This window comes from Cryptomeria japonica, chromosome 7, assembly GCF_030272615.1.
Source record: "Cryptomeria japonica chromosome 7, Sugi_1.0, whole genome shotgun sequence".
Classification (NCBI taxonomy): Eukaryota; Viridiplantae; Streptophyta; class Pinopsida; order Cupressales; family Cupressaceae; genus Cryptomeria; species Cryptomeria japonica.
In genome coordinates, this window is record NC_081411.1 from 551,413,129 (window position 1) to 551,433,723 (window position 20,595).

Consider the following 20,595-nt stretch of genomic DNA (forward strand, 5'->3'; position numbering starts at 1 on the left):
TATTGAGATTAATCATGAGACATCTTTGAGAGTTTCAAAAGCTTTAATCCTAGCTCCTAGTGACAAACACAATGATTCATCATTAGAGAATGGTCCTTCTTTCAGATTTGTAGTAGCTCCATCTACTATGATTGTTGTGGCTCCTCTTGAACCTTCTCCACCATCGCTAAATGATGTTAAGCAAGATTAGGAGGGGGATGGTTTTCTAGATTAGCTTCACTTCTGCAGTGGACTATTTTGTGTGTTTTATCACATGTGATGTGCTTCCACCATGATGTGATGCTTGATGTGTCTCTATGTTATGTTAACCTCTCCTTGGACGACCCTTGTTGCTTTGTTGGTACAAGGTAACAAGAGGACCAAACCTATTGTGAGATTCTTCTATTTGTATCCCAATTATATTAAATGTTGTATTCATGTTATGTCATAAATGTGCTATTATTATAAATATGTTTTTGTTAAGTCTGATTCGCAATGGTGAAAAAAGTTAAGATGTCTCTTTTTTCATCTCTTCCATGTTTACCCAAAAATATTTATGTTGTTCATCTTATGTTCTCTTCTTCTATTGAACTCGTTGTTCCACTACTTTTCAGGGATGAGGTCATTTCATTACACTCATACTTGATATACATGATTTATTTGATGTGCATACTGACCCCAGTTAGTGGTTCCCTTATGTTCTTTGTCTTTGTGTCTTGTGACCATTGTCTTTGATTTGCCTTTGCTTTGGGGAATTTCACTGTTGTGACATGCTTGTCTTTTGGATGCATGTATTCTACCTTAAAGCAATTGCTCCCAATAAGGCATACACAATTTCTTTAACATGGGGGCATACATTTTGTTCTTTATTACATTTTGTATAGACACCACTGAGGTTTAGTTTGTAAACTTTGATCATGCACCATGACATGTTTAGTGCATGCTACAACACCCATTTTGTAGTCAATTTTTTCTTCAAATTATTTAGCAAACAAAGGCTTTTCTTTCTAATCCTTTATTGTACCAACATGACTCATAGTTATCATAGTCTTATGAGGATATGAAGTCATATCCTTTCTACTCTTTTCTTCATGTGTTGCTCCTTTTATCTTGATATTAAAACTATAAGATTCTAAGTCCCTGGGGGCTTGGTGTTTCTTGCATCTTTAATATCTTGATAAAGTTTTCTAATGCTATTCTACACTTTACTAAGAGTGTGAGTGTAGGATCTTAACCTCACTAAAGTATGGGCTAAATGTAGCATCGTAATTTGTATCCATATATAATTTCATACTTACTTGGGCCTCACTTTGGTATTTCAACCTTCTATGCCTTAATTATGTCGGATTTTTCTCACACCAGTTCCAAATATGCAATCCTTATCACTTGATCTAAAAATTGACCTTTCATTCAACCTAGATGGATAGGAAGAGGGTGTCGTGTCCTCCTAGAGAGGGACATTGAGTGCCCTTGTCTAGACCAAAAGGACCCAATTTTTGAACCCTCTAACAATAATTTATTTTTGAGTGGGAACCTATTTCCCATGTCAGGCTTTGTAATTTTTAATATGTTTCATGAGGGTAGGTATAAAAGAAGGTCTTACCCCCTCATTTGAAACATCTCTCAATTTTGAATTTAATTCCTGTCAAGCAAATTCAAGCCAGCAAGTTATCAAGAATAATTAGAGAAATGAAGTAGAGGTCAAGTATCTGGATTTCAATAATTCAAGATGACATTCATGATCAAGTTCTTATAAAGACATCCATGAATTCCTACCTGACAACATCATCTTTTCATGAAGAATTCAAGACAAAGAATATTTATAAAGGTTTAAAATTTTAACTAAGTAGTTCAATTTCAGATCTACTCTTTGGCTTATCAAGGCACAATTTCATTTTCATTTCAATTCATCATAGGGTTAATTCCAAACTCGGGGTTTGACCTAGGCAAATCCCTATCAACCCAACAACATTTTTCCCTGTTGTGTTTGTAGGTGACAGGATATAAAGACAACAAATATAGATTTGAAAAGAGTAGAATGAGGCACATAGGACCTAATTTTGAAGAGACAAAAAATTTGGTCAAGGCTACCTAACATCAATGTTCGATGTTTTTTCGACAAAATTTCAAGGAGATACTCAAAGTGACATCTTGATTCTAAAACTATTTTTATTGTATGCACCCAATGATTTTGGGACAAGGTTGACATCTTGATTCTGAAACTATTTTTATTGTATTCATCTCTATCCTATATTTTTGAGCCCAAATTTCAACCATAGGTTCCTCTTTGCTTCCCATTTCTAGATCTGTACGTGATGTCTACATATTTGTTTTGAAACTATTTGAGCATGCTAATCATTGCCAATTTTGCACCATCATATTTTAATAATGATTTTTAACTCAATCAAGGAGTACTAAATTCACCTTGTGCTCAACCCTTTCCTAATAAGTTTGAGATTCAACCTATTGATTTCACTCTCATGTTAAATGTGGTGTTATGATAAATAGGCTTGATTCATAGTTTGCATGCATAAACTAGTGAACGCTATTTCTGAACATTGCATGAACATAATGTCCCTGATAACATGGTTATCTTAAATCCACCAAATTTTAACAATCAACTTAGATCTTGACTATTTTTTATTACCAAGATCTTAATTTGAGAAATATGAGAGAATACAAAGACTAGAATGAGGACACTAAACATAAATAACTTGTTGGTAGTTAGCCAACCAATTTACAAACAATTTCAATTTGAAATAATAAATCAATGTTATTTGACAGATAATGATATGCAAATTTTAGTCATGTCAAATTGATAGATAACAAGAAAAATGTGTCAATGTCAAAATAACATTTATATCAATTGATTCTAAATCAACTCCAACTTGGTGGATAAAGATATGAAAATAAATGGATTCAAAAATTAAAACTAGAGATCGTGCATGCTCTATTTTTAATCCAAAATTTAAAACTAGAGATCGTGCATGCTCTATTTTTAAATTTTAAACCTTTTGAGGGTTTGACATATGGGTGTGTCAGGAGGGGGGCTGAAAGGGGCTCCCCCATGGGGCTTTTCAAGAGGGGGACCCAAGGGTACTCCTCAATGCAAAAATGTTGTTCCTAGTGTTGGAAAAGGTAGTGCGACTTCCTCCTTGAAGGAAGCATTTGGTCGAAGATCTACTTCTTCTCCTTTTTCACTGCCCTATGGCCTTGAATATTTTCTTAGAGGAAGATCCAATTATTATGTCAACATTATTGTGGGTGGAAAATCACCAGGGATGGATAGACTAAATATTTGGGAACCCTTGCAAGCTCCGTGCACTATAGATGGGCTTGAGTTGAATGTGTTTAATGAGATAATGAATGAAGACGTAAACGATCTGTAACTATCTTTGGTTGGTAAGTTCCTTGGTTTTTACGATAATATAGATTAGGTTAGAGGATGGACATGTTCTATTTGGAAGATAAAAGGGAGTGTGAGTATTAGCGCTATGGATAATGGTCTTTTCCTTTTTAGTTTTTTGGTTCATGAGGGCTTGATCAAGATTCTTATTGGAGTTCCTTGGGCTTTTGATACTCATTTTAAAAGCTTCATTTCTCTATGCAAGTAGAAACTAGGGTTTAATCTGTTGACAAATTTTGAGACTATTGCCTCTACTTGGATTCTCCTCCCAGTTCTACCCTTGGAGTTTTAGAATTATTGTATCTTCAAGGGATTGCAATTTCTTTTGGGAACTTACTTGCAGCGGATATAGTGACTCAAGAAAGTCAAGGTTGGCTTTTCCTTAGATTTATATTAATGTGGTTGTTAATTCTATTTTACCTAACAATATTTCCCTTAAGTCAAGATATGGATGATGGATTCAAAATATCCAATATGATAATATAAATGCATATTGCCAAAACTGTGATCATTTTGGACATTTTAGTGATACTTGTAAAAGGAAGCTTCTAATAGTAATACTTATGAGCTTGCTAAGTCCAAAAAACTCCTTACAATTGAGACAGAGAAAAATGATCACTCAAATATTCAACCTAAATTTTTTTTTAACATGTTTCCTATAGTGAACAAAGAAATATGTAAGAGGTGTTTAAAGAAATAGGAGGGAAAGAAAATGGATACAAAAAAAAATGAGAAAATTAGAGACATGAAGACAAGGAAAAAGATGTTGTAAAACATCAAGAAGAATAGATGCGGGAAGAAAAGGAATAAGATTCCCCTAAAATGGTGCCACATGATAATGTAGAGAATTAAAAACCCCCGAAAATAGAAAAAGACCTACTAGCAAAAGGAATATTTGTCACCATAGTGAAGTAGGGAAGACAAGGGTTGCTGAATCTAATGAAAAATTTCATCTTGTCAATCAAGACCCAAATGAGATAATGGGGGATTGAGAAGAACGAGAAATATTCCGAATTCTTTGGAAGATGTGTACTTATCTTGAGAGATGGGGTTTAATGGTGACTCTAATTCCTTGATTTCTATAGGTAAGAAAAGTAGAGAGATGTAGGATCCTATGGATTTTATGGGCTTTAGAAATATTGCTTTTAAAACTCCTACTAAGAAATCAAAAGAGGAAACCTTTGGGGAGGATTGGACTCAATTAAGTCGTAAAACAAAAAAGAAGAAGAAAGCTGATGTCAAAGTGGAAAATAAACATGGTAGACCCTCTCAAAGGGATACTCAAGAAAGAGATACTGCAAGGGATGTTGCAATTGGGAGACAAAGGACTCTAGATTGTCTATCAAGGGTAGAAAATAAATAGAAATAATTATGCAGGCGTGTGACTCTTAGTTAGTATCAAGGTGATACTATCTTTTTGGTTTGTTTATCATGAAGATTTTGATAGCGTATGTTTTTTATTTTTTCTTATGTTAGGGGGTATTTATTTTCCTACACATATTATTTAAGCTTGCTTAGTTTATTAGGAGTGGATAATATGAGGGCATGTGGAAATAATTTAGTTACATGTGTAACTGCCACCTACTCATGGGTAGTTGAGTTACACACCCTCTTTTTGATTGTTGTGCTACCTCACATAATCACTATTTTGTCATTTCCTAAGTGGGTTATGGGGTAGTTGGGTTTCTTACCCTCTTTCGGCTTTATGTGGCACCTTTTTAAATCATTTTTTGTTTTCATGTAAGGAGGTTATGCAACATGTTTTGGCATTTACCAAGTGAGTAAAATCTCTCACTTTTTATGGGGAGTGGGAGTTAATGCACCTCTTGGATGTATACACTATTATTTTTCTATATAATAAGCACTATACTCTCACCTTCACTAGTTCAGTGATAGCTTGGTGAGAGTCTTTTAAAAATTCTCTTCTTTGTCTCTATTTTATCTCATTTTAGATTTCTCTTCATTCAACTATTTTGGTCTTTTATCATCTATTGCTTGGAGTTGCATGTGATCTACGACCAACATCAAAGCCTGACTTGATTCTCTCTTCTCAAGAATCTAATATGGTATCAGAGTCATGTTGCTTGGTATAACTCACTATTTTTTTTAATTTTTCCCTAGAGAGATTTAAGACTATTAGATAGCTAATATTTAAAAAAAACCTAGCATGCTCTTCTCCTACATTCTCATGTGACCTAAAGAATTAGAATAGTTTAAAGGAAAATAAGCTTCTAGTTAATCTGGTTTAATATATACATGTGTTCCTATGAGATCTAGGTGATTTTAGCTTTTTTGTAATGTTGAAGGCTTCTTAAGAATTTCTAGAGTGTCCAAAAGACTTGAGAAAGTGAAAAGTGACTTTTTTTTTCACCAGAATTAGAGTTTGGAGGACATAGTAAAAATCAAAGTGAAAAATTCAAAATTTTGTTGGAGCTATTTTTGGCTTAAAAAATCTAGCTTCTACTCCTTTTCAAGAAAATGAATGTTTGAATTCTTCCCAACATTGAAAAATCATCTGGGTATCTCTTATTTTTCGCATAAATTCATTAAATTTCATAGAATTGAGTTTGAATCAGGTGTGAGACGTTTTGGCTAGGAAATTCAACAATCTTTTTTAAAAATTTTATAAAATTTTGCTTCAGGTGTTAGATTTTTGCAAAGGAGTGGTGACAAAAAGCTAGAAATGATAACTATCCATCCACATGGTTTTTATTGAATTTTTTTGTCATTTTCCATCAGATATTGTATGTTGAATCATCTACATCTTTTTCTCTTCAACGGGCTATATCTTTCACATCTATAAGGCTATTGTTTAGAGATTTTGCATCATAGTTATTTATATCAAAAATTTCTATTTTTGGCCATTAGAGCCCTAGAAAGCATTGTAATATGATAAAAGGCCTTGTAAATGAACTATTTATAAAGTGCCAACCTTGTAATATTTTGGTGGAGGGGGGTGATTTTTGAGACTAGTGAAAAGGGGGGGTGTCTTATGTGTCTTCTTTCTTGCACTTTTCCTGAATCTTGCAATCTTATTTTTTGTTATCATGGATGCATCTACAATTCCTCTTTTAACACAATATAATTATTTTGAATAGAATTCTAAGATGATAATATATTTTAAAAGACATGGGTATCATCATGTTACAATGGGACTTGAAACTGAATCTTAGGATGTTGCACAAAAGATAAAATGTTTTAACAAATGTGATGAGGCCTTTGATACTTTGTGTATGTTAGTTTCCCCTGACCTTCTTTTTTACATTGAATCTGGCACTACACCAAATGGAGTGTGGACCACTTTGCAAAACCTCTTTGGTAAGTAGGACAAGTTAAGAGGACATCAATTGGAGAGTTAACTCATAGGGTTGAGTCCAAACAATTTTGACACTATATCAAACTTCTTCACAAAACTAAAATCTATAAGATTGCAACTAGGATAGTGCAGAGTCAAGAAGGATGATAAGCAATTTATTTTGAGTATTCTTTCTAAACTTGGCCCTAACTATTCAATGTTTGTTTCTAAATTCTATGCTACAAAATGTTCCCTAAGCACCAATTCAAAATGCCTTATCTAGATGAATTTACTACATAGATCACTAGTGAGTAGGACAAATTGGTTCAAATAGATACAATCAAACCCTCTAAGTCACACGTCTGAGCTATAAATCAATGCATAAAATAATAGAAATGGTTTAGTAAGCAAGATAAGAAACATAATAACCAAGGAGAGAAGAAAGATAAAAAAATTGCTACTTCAAGGTAGATAATTAGACCTCTTCATTAAGAAGGTGAACAACCTAAGAAGGATAAGGTCAATTTTTCTTACTGTAAGAGCCTTGGCCATGATGAACATAAGTGTTTAAAGAAACAAATTGATCACCTTTCACATCTTCTAGAAAAGAACAATATCAAGGTGCTCGATTCAGTCAAATAGAATTCACTAGAAGGATCTTCTAAGGACATAGACAAAAGTAAGGGGAAAGAAAGGGTAAGGCCCTAGTTGTTGTTTATTTACAACCAAATTCTTGGATCATTGACTCATGTGCTTTGCACCACATGGATTCTTCAGAAGATGATTTCACCTCTTTAGAGCCATATTCTATGCCTAACATACTAATGGGTGATGAAACTCTTGTTGAAGTGCATGGGAGAGGATTCTTTTAAGTGGGCGAAGGAACATTTGAGGATGTACCTAATTTTTCATAATTATCAACTAATATCCTATCCATTTATTAGACCACTCACTGTAGTTCTAGCAAGTGAGTTGAGTTCACACCAGATACAATGGTAATCAATGAAATGCATAATGGTTCTATTGTTGGTATGGGAAAATTAGATCATCTTTCTATATTATATTAGTATTCTCATTTTGTTCCTAACTCTCCTTTGATAGTATTAATCACTCATGTAAATGAGGTGAGTTGTTTGTGGCATCAAAGGTTTGGCCACTTGAACTACTATTACTTGCAATAACTTAGTCAACAAGACATGGTTAAAGGGTTGCCTTCTATTCAATTTTTTGATGGAGCTTTCCAAGGATGCATTCTTGGTAATAATTCTAAGGAGAAGTATGATAATGGCAAAGCATGGAGATCAACACAACTATTGAAGTTGGTACATAGTGACTTGGTAGGACCATTTCCACAACCATCTTTTAGGAGGGATAAATATCTCAACATTTATTGATGACTTTTTTAGATATACATGGGTTTTCTTTCTCAAAATTGTTTTGAGGCCTTTGAGAATTTTCTAGATTTTAAAGCTTTTGTAGAGAAACAATCTCAAAATTTCATCAAGGTTCTTTGTACAGATAACAAGGGTGAATATGTTAACAATCAGTTTGAAAAGTTTTGTATTTCAAAAGGTATCAAAATGAAACACATAGTTCCATATAATACTCAACAAAATGGTATCACAAATTGCAAGAACATGTCCTTGAGGGAGATGTCCAATCGTATGATTCATTCCAAGTCTTTGGCACCTCATTATTGGGTAGAGGCCATGAACTATGCGTGTTACATGTAGAACCAAGTTCCTCATAAAGATGTGAAAGAGATAAGTCCTTTTCAAGCTTGGACTGGTAAAAAACCCATAGTTAAAAACTGTAGAGTGTTTGGTTGTCTTGCATGGGCCCACATTCTAATAGAGAAACATAAGACTATGGATCCACAAAGCAAGGCTTGCATATTTGTTGGGTATCTAGATGATGTGAAAGGTTATATAATTATCCATCCAACCACTCATGAGCTGATCATTGAGAGGAGTGTTCATTTTGAAGAGAGTTCTTCTCATACCACTTCTCCATCCACCATCACGTTGGAGACATTGCATCATGATGATATTTCTTCAAAGAATCTTAATCCTCCTAATCTTGACAAGGATTCTTCTTCCTCCACTTCAAATTGTGACAATGATGATGAGGATTCACATTCTTCTCATAGTCATCATTAAGAGGTTGATAATTCTCCCCTTCAATCTCCAACCTCAGTGCCTCTTTGGGCTTGAAAAACATTTGAGTTAGCATGTGATTGGCTTGGTGATCCATCAGATACAAAAAGAACAAGGTCACAATTTTAGCAGGTTCCACATCTCTTCATTGGTTTAGCTTTTGATCCACAATATTTTAGAAAAGCTTTAGGTATTGTCGTGTGGGATGATGCAATGTAGGAAGAGTTCAATTCCTTAGAAAGGAATGACACATGGGATTTATTCCCTCTTCCTAAAGGAAGGAAACTTGTTTGATACAAGTGGATCTATCAAATAAAATTTGTAGCAAATGGGTCAGTTGATAAGTATAAGGCTCATTTGGTAGCAAAAGGGTTCTCCCAGGTTCCCATGATTGACTACTCTGAGAATTTTACACTAGTTTCTAAGATGAATTCCATTCGAATTGTCCTTGCTATAGTTGCAACCCATCATTGGGAAGTTGATCAGATGGATATGTAGAGTGTCTTTCTTCATTGGGACCTTTGAGAGGAAATCTACATGGAGCAAACACATGGTTTTTTTTAGGATCCCTTACTTGTGTGTCGACTTCACAAGTCTCTCTATGGCCTTAAATAGGCTACTCAATCTTTGTATGCCTAGATGGACTTATTCCTTTTGATAGTTGGTTTCATTTGATGCCATTCTAATCTGAATGTATACATTCTACAACAAGATTAAGCTCTCACATTTGTGGTTCTCTATGTTGATAACTTGTTGATCATAGGGAGTCATCATCCACCATCAAGGCAATGAAAACTAATCTACACAATAGATTTATGATTTCAGACTTGGGTCTTTTGCATTACTTCTTGGGGATTTATTTCACTCAGTTATCTTCGGGTATCTTCCTTGGACAACCCAAGTATGCACTTGATATGCTCTCAATATTTCACATGGTTGATTGTAAACCTGTACTGACTCCATTGTTGTCAGGTGTCAAAATTGAGGCTAAGTTCTCTTCACCCTTGGTTGATGACACTTTATACCAATAACTTGTTCAAAATATCATCTACTTGACTCACACAATACCTAACATTTCATATGTTGTGGGCATGGTATCTCAATTCATGCAAGAGCCACATGAGTTGCATTAGAAAGAAACTAAGAAGATCCTCCACTACATTCAGGGTATTCAAAATTATGGAAGCCAATTTGTAGCAGGCATAAATATTGACTTGGTGGGATATATACAGATTCATTTTGGGCAGGTGATTCTTAGGATTTCAAGTCTACTTGAGGATATTGCTTCTCACTTGGTTCCAGTCTAGTTTGTGTTGGTATTATGGATGTGTTGCATTGGTTTTGTCATTGATGTCAACACTTTTCAACACTTATCCTTATGGAGATCTTTGGTTATGTTCATCGACATGTTCAGTGACTTATGCACAATCACCAATATCTAGTTAACCGACAGGTTATATTGGTCACCGACACTGAGGATGATATGTTATCATTTGGAGATTACTTGGTTATGTTGAAGACATTGTTTGGACACTTGGTTTTGGTGATTTGATTATTGGTACAATCGAGTTTGCATATTTGCTGTTACCGACAAATAGGTCTAGGTTATGGACCGGCAAGCATTATCTATTCCAGATCAACACAACACATTATGGAGATATTTTAATTATTGGTTATTGTTGTAAATACATTGAGATGACATCATGCATCACATATTGATTCATTTGTAATTGATTTTATTGTAATATCTTAGTGAGCCGACCTACACAATTGGTCTTAGGTTTTGATATATATGTAAGATCTAATTTGTGAGGTTATGTAGAAGAGGAGTGTGAAAAGGATTGTAATAAGGTATATGTGAATATAAGCAGAGCTATACACACATACATCATTTGAAGATTCAAGGAAGGTATGAAGAAGGCAATCAAAGCTTAACCGGTACTGAATCCAGCATATGAAGATGCTATTTTGATTAGTACATTATCATTGGATTTAACCATCTAATTGTAGTCAGTGTGACTCCCATTTTGTGTTTGAGCAGTGAGCTCTAGGCAGTTGGCCTTTCTGCATGTGTAGACCCCATTTGTACACACATACTATCTGCAGTAGTATCATCTAATTGTGGGTAAGGTTTCCCACCATGGTTTTTCCCCTTACAGGGTTTCCACGTATAAATAACTATGTTATGTGTTGTGTATGTTATTTGTCTTTCTGTTTCATGCATTAAACTTTACCTATACTATTATTAACTATTAAACTGTCTACTGACATTAAAGTTTGGTTTACCAGTATTATGCATTAAGTTTGGTTAAGTTATATTTGGGTTGAAATTAATAGACAACTGATTCACCCCCCCCCCCCCCCCCCCCCCTCTTAGTTGCCTCTGGGTCCTAACAGTTTGTTGGTTGAGCAAGAAGCAGTATACAATTGCTCTTTCATCAACAAAGGCTAAGTATCAAGGGGCAGTTAATGACACCATTGAGGCTATTTGGCTTTAGAATATTCTCACTGAGTTTGGTATTCCAGTAAGAAATCCTACCATCATCTTTTGTGATAATTAGAGTGCTATATAGATCTCAAGAAATCTAGTTCATCACCAAAGGATAAAACACATTGAGATACAAATGTAATACATTCAGAAGATGATTCAAGAAGGCATCATTGATCTTAAGTATTGTTCTACATCGAAGCAATTTGTAGACATCTCCACCAAACCCTTTACTAAAATAAAGTTCCTTCATTTGTGAGCTTTGCTTGGGATGCGGCATGTGTCTACTTCAAGAGGGATTTCTTAGTTCTTTATTTTTTTTCTCTCTATTTGTGGGGGGGCGGGGGGGGGGGGGGGGGAGTAATTCTCTTATGTGGGGAATTCTTCTCTTGAGGGGATTTATATTTACTTGGATTGCTAACAAGACCCATATTTTCACCCACCTAAGCTATTCTTAAGGGTTGGTGTTAGTGTAGGTTTTTCATTTTTCCTTATGTTAGGGGGTATTTATTTTCCCACACATATTATTTAAGCTTGCTTAGTTTATTAGGAGTGGTTAATATGAGGACACATATCAAAATACTTCAACTACATGTGTAACTCCAACCTACTCATGGGTAGTTGAGGTACACACCCTCTTTTGGCTTTATGTTTCACCTTTTTAACTCCTTTTTGTTTTCATGTAAGGAGCTTATCCCACATATTTTGGCATTTACCAAGTAGGTAAAACCTCCCACTTTTTATTGGGAGTGGGAGTTAATGCACCTCTTGTATGTATATGCAATTACTTTTCTATATAATAAGTACTATACTCTCACTTTCACTAGTTTAGTGATACCTCAATGGGAGTCTTCTCAAAATTCTATATTTTCTCTCAATTCAGATTTCTATTCATTTAGCTATTTTGGTCTTTGATCATATGTTGCTTGGAGTTGCATGTGATCTATGATCGACATCAAATATTGGCTTGGTTCTTGCTTCTCAAGGAAGATCTAATAGATTTTATCTCGAGATATTCAAGGATTAAATAGTCCTTTAAAACAACATTTGCTGAAGTATTGTATGATGGAATCTAAAGTGGTCATTCTATTAATTCAAGAAACTAAGATGAAAGAATTAACTTTTGATAAAATTCTTCAAAATGTTGGACTATTATAGATTATTTTGTTAGTGACATTGATGGTGCATTAAGTGGTATTGTAACCTTATATAATCCTACGAGATTTAAAGGTTATAAATATTTCTTCTATAACAATAGTTTTTTGGTTTCTATGGAGGATATGACTACTTTTGAAAAATGAAAACTTCTTAATATCTATACCCCTAATTCTTAGGCGGTTGAGTTGATCTATGTGATTCCTTGGATTCTTTAATTTTGTGGAGAAAAGAATACTATTGGATACTTGGGGAGATTTCAATTCCCCGTAGTCTCTAAAAAAATGTTGGATTGGAGGACTTCTTTGATAGTATGATGTATCTCACTAAATTCATTTATTTGATTGAATTCATTGATATAGATCTTAAAGGATCCCACTTTGCTTAGTCCAATAGAAGAGAAGGTGATTATTTAATTCAAGTTGAATTGGATTGGTTTCATATTTCTAATAATTGGGATATCTTGGCCAAACTATGTCTAACTATGCTCCCAAGAATTGGTTCTAATCACAATGCTCTTCTTCTAAGTTGGGAGGATAATTATAATAAACTTCCTTTTCAATTTAGGTATGAAATTATGTTGACCTTTCTAAGAGGTATTGATGAAGAATAGTGGAATATTCCCTATAGTGGAGCTCCTATGTACTGCCTTCCTTAAAAATTAAAATAAAAGAGAAGGTTAGATGATGGAACAATATTTCTTTTGAAAAATATTTATCTGCTAGTCTAATTGATATACAATAAAAAATGGAGGGAGGAGTTAAGGATGTTGAAATATGCAATAAGGAGAGGGAGATTTATTCTGAATGGTCAAAATTATTTAAGGAGAAGGAAGTCTTCAAGAAATAGAAATCAAGAATACAATGACTAACAAAAGGTGATAGAAATACAATTTTTTTCCATCAGTCTACAATGACAAAAGAAGCATAAACATAATTAGAAGCCTACTGAAAGAATATGAAACTATTGTGAGTTAAGAACTTGAGTTGTGGATGTTGTGGTCTCTTATTTCTCTAACTTTCAAAATGAAATAATTTGTGATTCTTCTAAGATGGAGGAATTGCTAGAGGTTATCCTAGTAGTTATTATTGATCAAGATCTCAAGGACCTAGTGAAATATATTTCTCTTCAAAAAGGGAAAAAAATGTTTTCTCATTTGGGGCTTATAAAGATCTAGGAGCAAATGGTTCTCCCCCTACTTTTTTTCAAGATTTTTGGGATGTTGTATCAATTGATCTCTTAAATATTTCTAGAGACTTCTTCAAATTTGGTCATCTCTGAAATCAAATTAATTCAACTTTTATATCCCTTATTCCCCAAAAAGAAGATGCTTTATCTATGCAAGATTATATGCTTATAGGCTTATTTAATATAGTGTATATGATTTTTATAAGCTTATGGTTAATAGGTTAAAAATTGTGTTAAACAAGATGATTGTGAAAAATCAAAAGGGCTTTGTTAAAGTTAGGTATATAATGGATGTTGCCTTAACTATTCATGAAATCATTCACTCGATGTTTTCTTAAAAAAATGGGGATGGTACTTAAATTGGATATTTAAAAAGTATATGTTAGTGTGCCTTGGCCCTTTCTTATGAATGTTCTTAAAAAATATGGATTCAAAGGGAGATTCCTTAAATTAATTTCAACTTGTGTTACCATCCTTACATATTCTATTTTGGCTAATGGTGTCCTAAGAGGTTTCTTCTCTTGTGATCAAGGTCTAATACAGGGTGATCCTCTCTCCTCCCACCTATTCATTATCATGTGGTTGAGGTGCTTGAGATAAATATTCAAAAATTGCTTGAACAAAAGCTATTAAAAGGCACTAAGGCTGCTTCATGTCTTTCCCCTAAATCCCACCAATATTTTTTGGATGATACTATTCTCTTTGGAGAAGCTTTTGTTAGGGAAGTTAGGCTTTGGATGAATATCTCAAAAGACTATGCTAAGGTTTCTAGTCAACATATAAATTAGAACAAAAGCAACCTCTACTTCTTCAATGTTGAATAGTAAATTATAGGTAGTGTTATGAGGATTCTTCAATGCCAAACTGTTGTTCTACCAGCCTCTTATCTTGGCCTCCTTTGATTTTCAAGAAGCTTAATAATAAGTACTAGAACCAAATCATTAAAAGATTCCAAAAGAATCTAGTAGAGTGCAAAGGTAAACTTCTTAGTTAGGCTGGTAAATTAGAACTCCTAGAAGCTTCATTACAAAACATCTGTATCTATTATTTAACCATCTTCAAAATCCTTTCTTATATAGCTGACACAATTGAGTAGATTCCAGGAAAATTTATGTGGATAGAAATTGATGAACAGTCCAAAATTTCTCTTGTTGTAGCATCATAAATTGTATTTGCATACAATTTTGTCCTCACCTATACCTCACTTTGGTGTCTCATGCCTAATGTCTGTCCAAATTTTGCTCACACCACATATCAATCTCACATTTTCATCACCTTCACTGTATGCCCCTCATGTTGGAGTCCTGATTCTCAGGACTAGGGTTCCCAATGCCTTGGTCCTCCTAATCAAGAGCCATTTTAGGTCCTCACAATGACCACGTCATGTGAATGGGAAAATTTGATCCCATATCAGCCTACTTTGAAAATTCAATTAATTTTTAGATAGTTAAGTATAAAAGGAGGCCTACCCCTCTCATTTGAATCCTAATCCTCTAAGTCATCCAGATTACACTCTAGAAAATTCAAGTGAGAAATAAATCAATCATTCATCAAGCATTGTAGTAGAAGTGAAGTCAAGTTTGTGCATTCAAAATGGCATCCATGATCAACCTTCTTTGAATACATTCTACATGAAACCCTAAAAACCTTGCATGATGATCAAACACAACTTCATAAAGGTATATTTAAATTATCAACACTTTTGTTTTAGATCCGACCTTTACCTCAAAAGGAAAACACTTTGCAACTATTTCCATTTCAATTCATATTTCAATTTCAAGGTTAATTCCTAAATCAGGGTTAGAACTAAAACCCCTATCCCCAAAATCTTTCCCTCTCTTTCTATGTGCAGGAAACATGTGTAGGAGCTATACTCAAGAATTTTGGCAAAGTTGACAGCGATGAACAAGTTCAAATTTTGATGGAGGAAAATACGAAGGACAAGGGTGGATCTGTACTCCCTGGTCCTAAAAAATTGGGCCAAACTTCTAGGAACAAGTTCTAAACATCTTCTTTTTCCCATATCTTAGTTTGTGGCTTCATGGGATATTTGTAGTAGTCAATTTTTTACAGTTGACTTTAGTTATTCATGGTATTTCCCCAATTTCACAATTACCTTCCAAATTCAACTAAGAAAGAGGATTACTACTACCGACCAGTGAATCTATTCAAAATTTCAATCCTTTCCTTCTTTGGATTGTGGCTAGATCTATTACGTTCACTCCTCTTTCAATTTATTGAGTAATTTGGCTTATTTAGTGGTTTTATTATCTTAAACCCTAATTCCTAATTTTCACCCATTACACTTGTCAAATGGGAAAAGGTGTGTGTTCCTAAATTGCATGGAGGTCTTGGCAAAAGGTATCTTAAATTATTTAACAAAGCTCTCTTAGTTGAAATTGGGTCCAACAATTTTTGGAAGGGACCGAGTACTGGGTCAAGATCTTAAAAGGTAAATACTTGAACAATGAAGATCAAAGTTGTTTCCTCAACACTTCTGAGCTTCCTTATGGCTCGGTGATATGGAACAATATATTGAAAATATGAATTTTGATAATAATGGGAGCGAGAAAGTGAGTGGGGATGGACAAAAGATTGCATTTTGGGAAGATGTTTGGAATAATGACCCCCCTTTATATTGTGTTAATGGCTTAAGGAGCATCAAAGACAAATTGTCAAAATCTTTAGGAAGAAAGACTATATGATTATGCTCAATGAAATGGAGGTAAAACCAAATGAAAAATCTTCAAGGAGGTAGAGAGCTAAGAGGTGGAAGGCAATAGAACTATGAAGCAACTAAAAAGAACACAATTATGCTAAGAGGGTAGGGGCAGGAGGGTGGAGGGGGTGAATCAATATAACAACGACTTTTACCAATTTAAACTTTATCAACCATAATTAAATCATGCATGTAAGAATACAATAACACAATGTTTACCTAGAAGCTCTAATGGGAGAAAACCATGACAAATTAATGCTTTTATATAATTCCTTTTACAAAGTTCTTAAACACCAACCTATTAGAGGCACAAACCCCTAATTCAATTTGTAATTACCAACTCACTAGAGGCATCAAACCCTCATTCACTTCATGAGCACCAACTCTCTAGAGGCACTAACCCCTTTTCAAGTTTGTCTTCACAAGAACCATAACTCTTTTCTTCAAACTGTCATTATCTCCCTCTCAAATCTACTATAATTGAATCATATAACTTGATCATAAATCTGTCATAAATATGATCACAAACTCCTCATATAAATATACTATAAAACTTCTTTATCCTTCTCATCAAACCTGCAACATCTCTTATTAAATATACATTACATTGAGAAACACACCCTTTACACACATACTTTCAATCTTTCAAACAATCTAAACTTTTTACCTTTATCTCTTAAAAGTCATGACATGTCTTACCCTTTACTTAATTGCTACTTTTTAATCAACATAAAGAGTTGACTGTTCAACATAATAATTATTTATTTAATGTCTTTCCATATGTTTAGTAAATTGCGCCCTTTGGAGAATAAACCACTTTCCTTTAATCATTGCCTCCAAGAAATGAATCACACACTTTAATTAAACATCCTTATGATAAAGTCGTCTTCATAAACAAATATAAACATATTAAGTGTATTTAAACATAAAATTACTTGTTTTGTTGTTTATGCAGATCTTTCCATATTAAGAGACTAATGTAAATAGATTCCTATTCGATGACAATGGGTGAAAGCCCAATTTTTGATATGGGTTCTTGGTACTTTAAAACCAGGTTTTACAATAAAATAAATTATAACTACTCTAGTGAATTATGTGAGAAATCATTGTTTGATTTCTATGAATGATATTTATTTTCAAAATTGAACATTTTTTAATAAATAACAATTGAATTTATTATTATCCTTTAGTTGTAAATGAATTTGATTACAATCAAATGTTTTGTCAAATTTTATTATTGTTAATAAAATTTAATGTTAAATAATTAATAAATTTAAATAAAAATAAATCATTATTAAAATAAAAAGTAATAGTAGAAACATAAACAACAATGTGAAAATCTTCATTTGAAAATAAAAGAATAATTTGAAAATAAAAATTTTTAGTTAAAAAGTTTACAAAGCCTTATTTATAGTTTGGGATAAGATGCAAATTTTCTTAAATTCAAACAAGATAACTCTTTGGAAATGTTTCTTTGATATTTGAGTTTTACCAAGAAAACAAAATTCCCTATGCCGATGCTAAATTATTAAAACTTATGTCTTCAACAGTGATTCCAAACAACTTAACATCTCTAAATATGAAAACAATTTTCTTGAGAATTGCACTAAATTTCACAAATTCATTCTCAATATCTTTTTGCTTTGAACAAATCTTTTTTCTTCGAACAAACCTGGATGCAATTACAATGAAACCCAAACGTCCACCCTTCAACTATTACCAAATCAAAATTTTAGAACACCTAAAGTATTGTTATCTTTGTCGCTCACCTGGACTTATTATCTTCCTTGGCAGTTACTCACTTATCAAATTTGATACTTAAATACTATCTCAGGGGCAGTTGGGGAAATTCATTATGTAGATTCAATGAGGTTTCTTCAAGTGCTTGAAGATGCATCTCTCCAATAATAAACTACTCTTTAGTATTAATCTATTTTTTGAGTTAACTTATTTATTGATTCTTTCTTCTAAATGCTATCAATCACTTTGGTTTTGTCCAATGCTCTGTTGTGCAACCTTTCTAAAAGTTTCATGGAGACTACAAATGCCACACTTGCTTATTTGCACTCATTTCATTGTTCATTGTATTCCTTTAGACAACATTCAATGATTTTCTTGTATCCTTGACGCTTTTTTGAATTTTCATGCCCTATTCCAATGTTCCCATTTTGGCCCAAGCTCAAAGTACACAAGCAAATGCTACTTGACCAACTTATAGACCTACTTGTTGTATTTATTGACCCAATGTCACTACTCTATGAAGATACTCATGTTCTCTGTAGGCTGAAATTATTACATGTATTTGTTTTTGTGTTTTGTGAAGAGAAATAACATATGCAATAATAAAACAAGACAATCCGCTAGCAGCTTTAACAAATCCTTCTACAAATAGACTTTTCTTTCTTTGGCAAGAACTTTGCTGCCCCCCAACTCTTGTTAATATTTGCCTTGTAGAGGAATTGCTAAATTCCATTATTGATTCATTTTCTTTCCATTTGTGATATTCTCTCCCTTAGACAGCCAACCAAAAAACATTTCATTGAACTACATATCCACCATGGTATTCATCTTGTTTCTTTAGTGTAGGAAATTCATACAGCTAGAATCAATTGATTGATGAATGAAAATTCCATAAGACATCGCCCTAATTCTCATATGTGACCATTTCACCATTTTTTCTTCCCACTTTCTTTTACACTTGTTCCATATTTATATTTGAACGTAAATGATGACCTTCAATTATTATTGCCTTGATTTACTTATATTTGCCAAATAAGATGGTCAGTTAGTATTCATAAACTTGTCTTCAATCAAAGGATATGAACTTGCCCTTGAAATGTTTAGTTTCCTTGAGTCTTTATGCTTTCAAATCCTTATTACCAATTTACTTGGTCATGACATCAATGAAAAATAATATGGAATTCCTTCTTCAATCAATGATGGTAGTCTCACAAATAATCTCACACATACACATGAATCTTGCTACTAAATATACAATTGCATATACATATTTTGACAACAATCTTGCTTATGCACCTTGACACCAATGGCAATCTTTCTAACATCAATGACAACATTTCAATAATATACTTTGATATCTTACCTTTGTCATTAATGACAATTGTTCCAACAACGGATTTTTAAATTCTCAGGAGATTGCCTTTTTTACGCCAGACACAAAGAGGATAGAAATTGATAATAATATCCCAACTATTGATAGTTTAAATAGAAGTGGATTCCAATTTGTCAATAGATACTCTGTTTGCTATGATAACATGGAAGATATTGACCATTTATTTTTTTTATATATTGTTCTTATTCTAAGAGGTTTGTATTTGTTGGCAAATGCACACTCCAATGAGATATTGTAGGTGATTGAAGGTATTGTCATTGATGGCAACCTTACAATCATGTGATACTGGCAGGTAGACATTGGCACCAACATCGACAGACTCTACACTGGCACACAGAACACCGACACCGAAAAGAAAGAATATCGACACCCTGGCCGACAACAATTTTGTATTAATGTATTTTGTAATTAATTGTAAAATATTTTGTAAGCCGACATGAGAGATTGTAATACGACTCATATATGTATAAGATCGTTGTAGATCATTAAATTTTGTAAGAAGATGTAGGATGCGAAATATATATAGAAGGTAGCAGACCAAATATGCGAATTATTGGATAAGGGTTTATGTGTGTTACAGAGCTTAAACCAGTATTGAATCTGGCATAGCAGATGCTAGTCTGAAGTAGTACAAGACATTGGATTAGTATAATCCATTTTTGTAAGTCAGTGTGACTTCTTTTGTAATTGAGCAGTGAGCTCTAGGCACTTGGCCTTCTTGCATGTGCAGGCCCCTATTGTAGCAGTAATATTCTCTTATTGGCCAGTAAGCGAATATTGTGGGTCACAAATCCCACCGAGGTTTTTCCCACACCGGGTTTCCTCGTTAAAACATTGTGTTATGGTGTGTTTTTCATGTTGTGGTTGTTATTATTATTTGCTGCATTATTTTTGGTTTATCGATACACAATTTTAATATGCCTTTCATGTTATAAGTTAAGAAAATATTATTACCGGTCAGATACTGATTCACCCCCCCCCTCCCTCTCAGTATCTTTGGGAATCCTAACAATTGGTATCAGAGCTTGGTCCTCTATTTTCAGAAGCCTAATAGCTTGAGGAACATCTTCTCACCG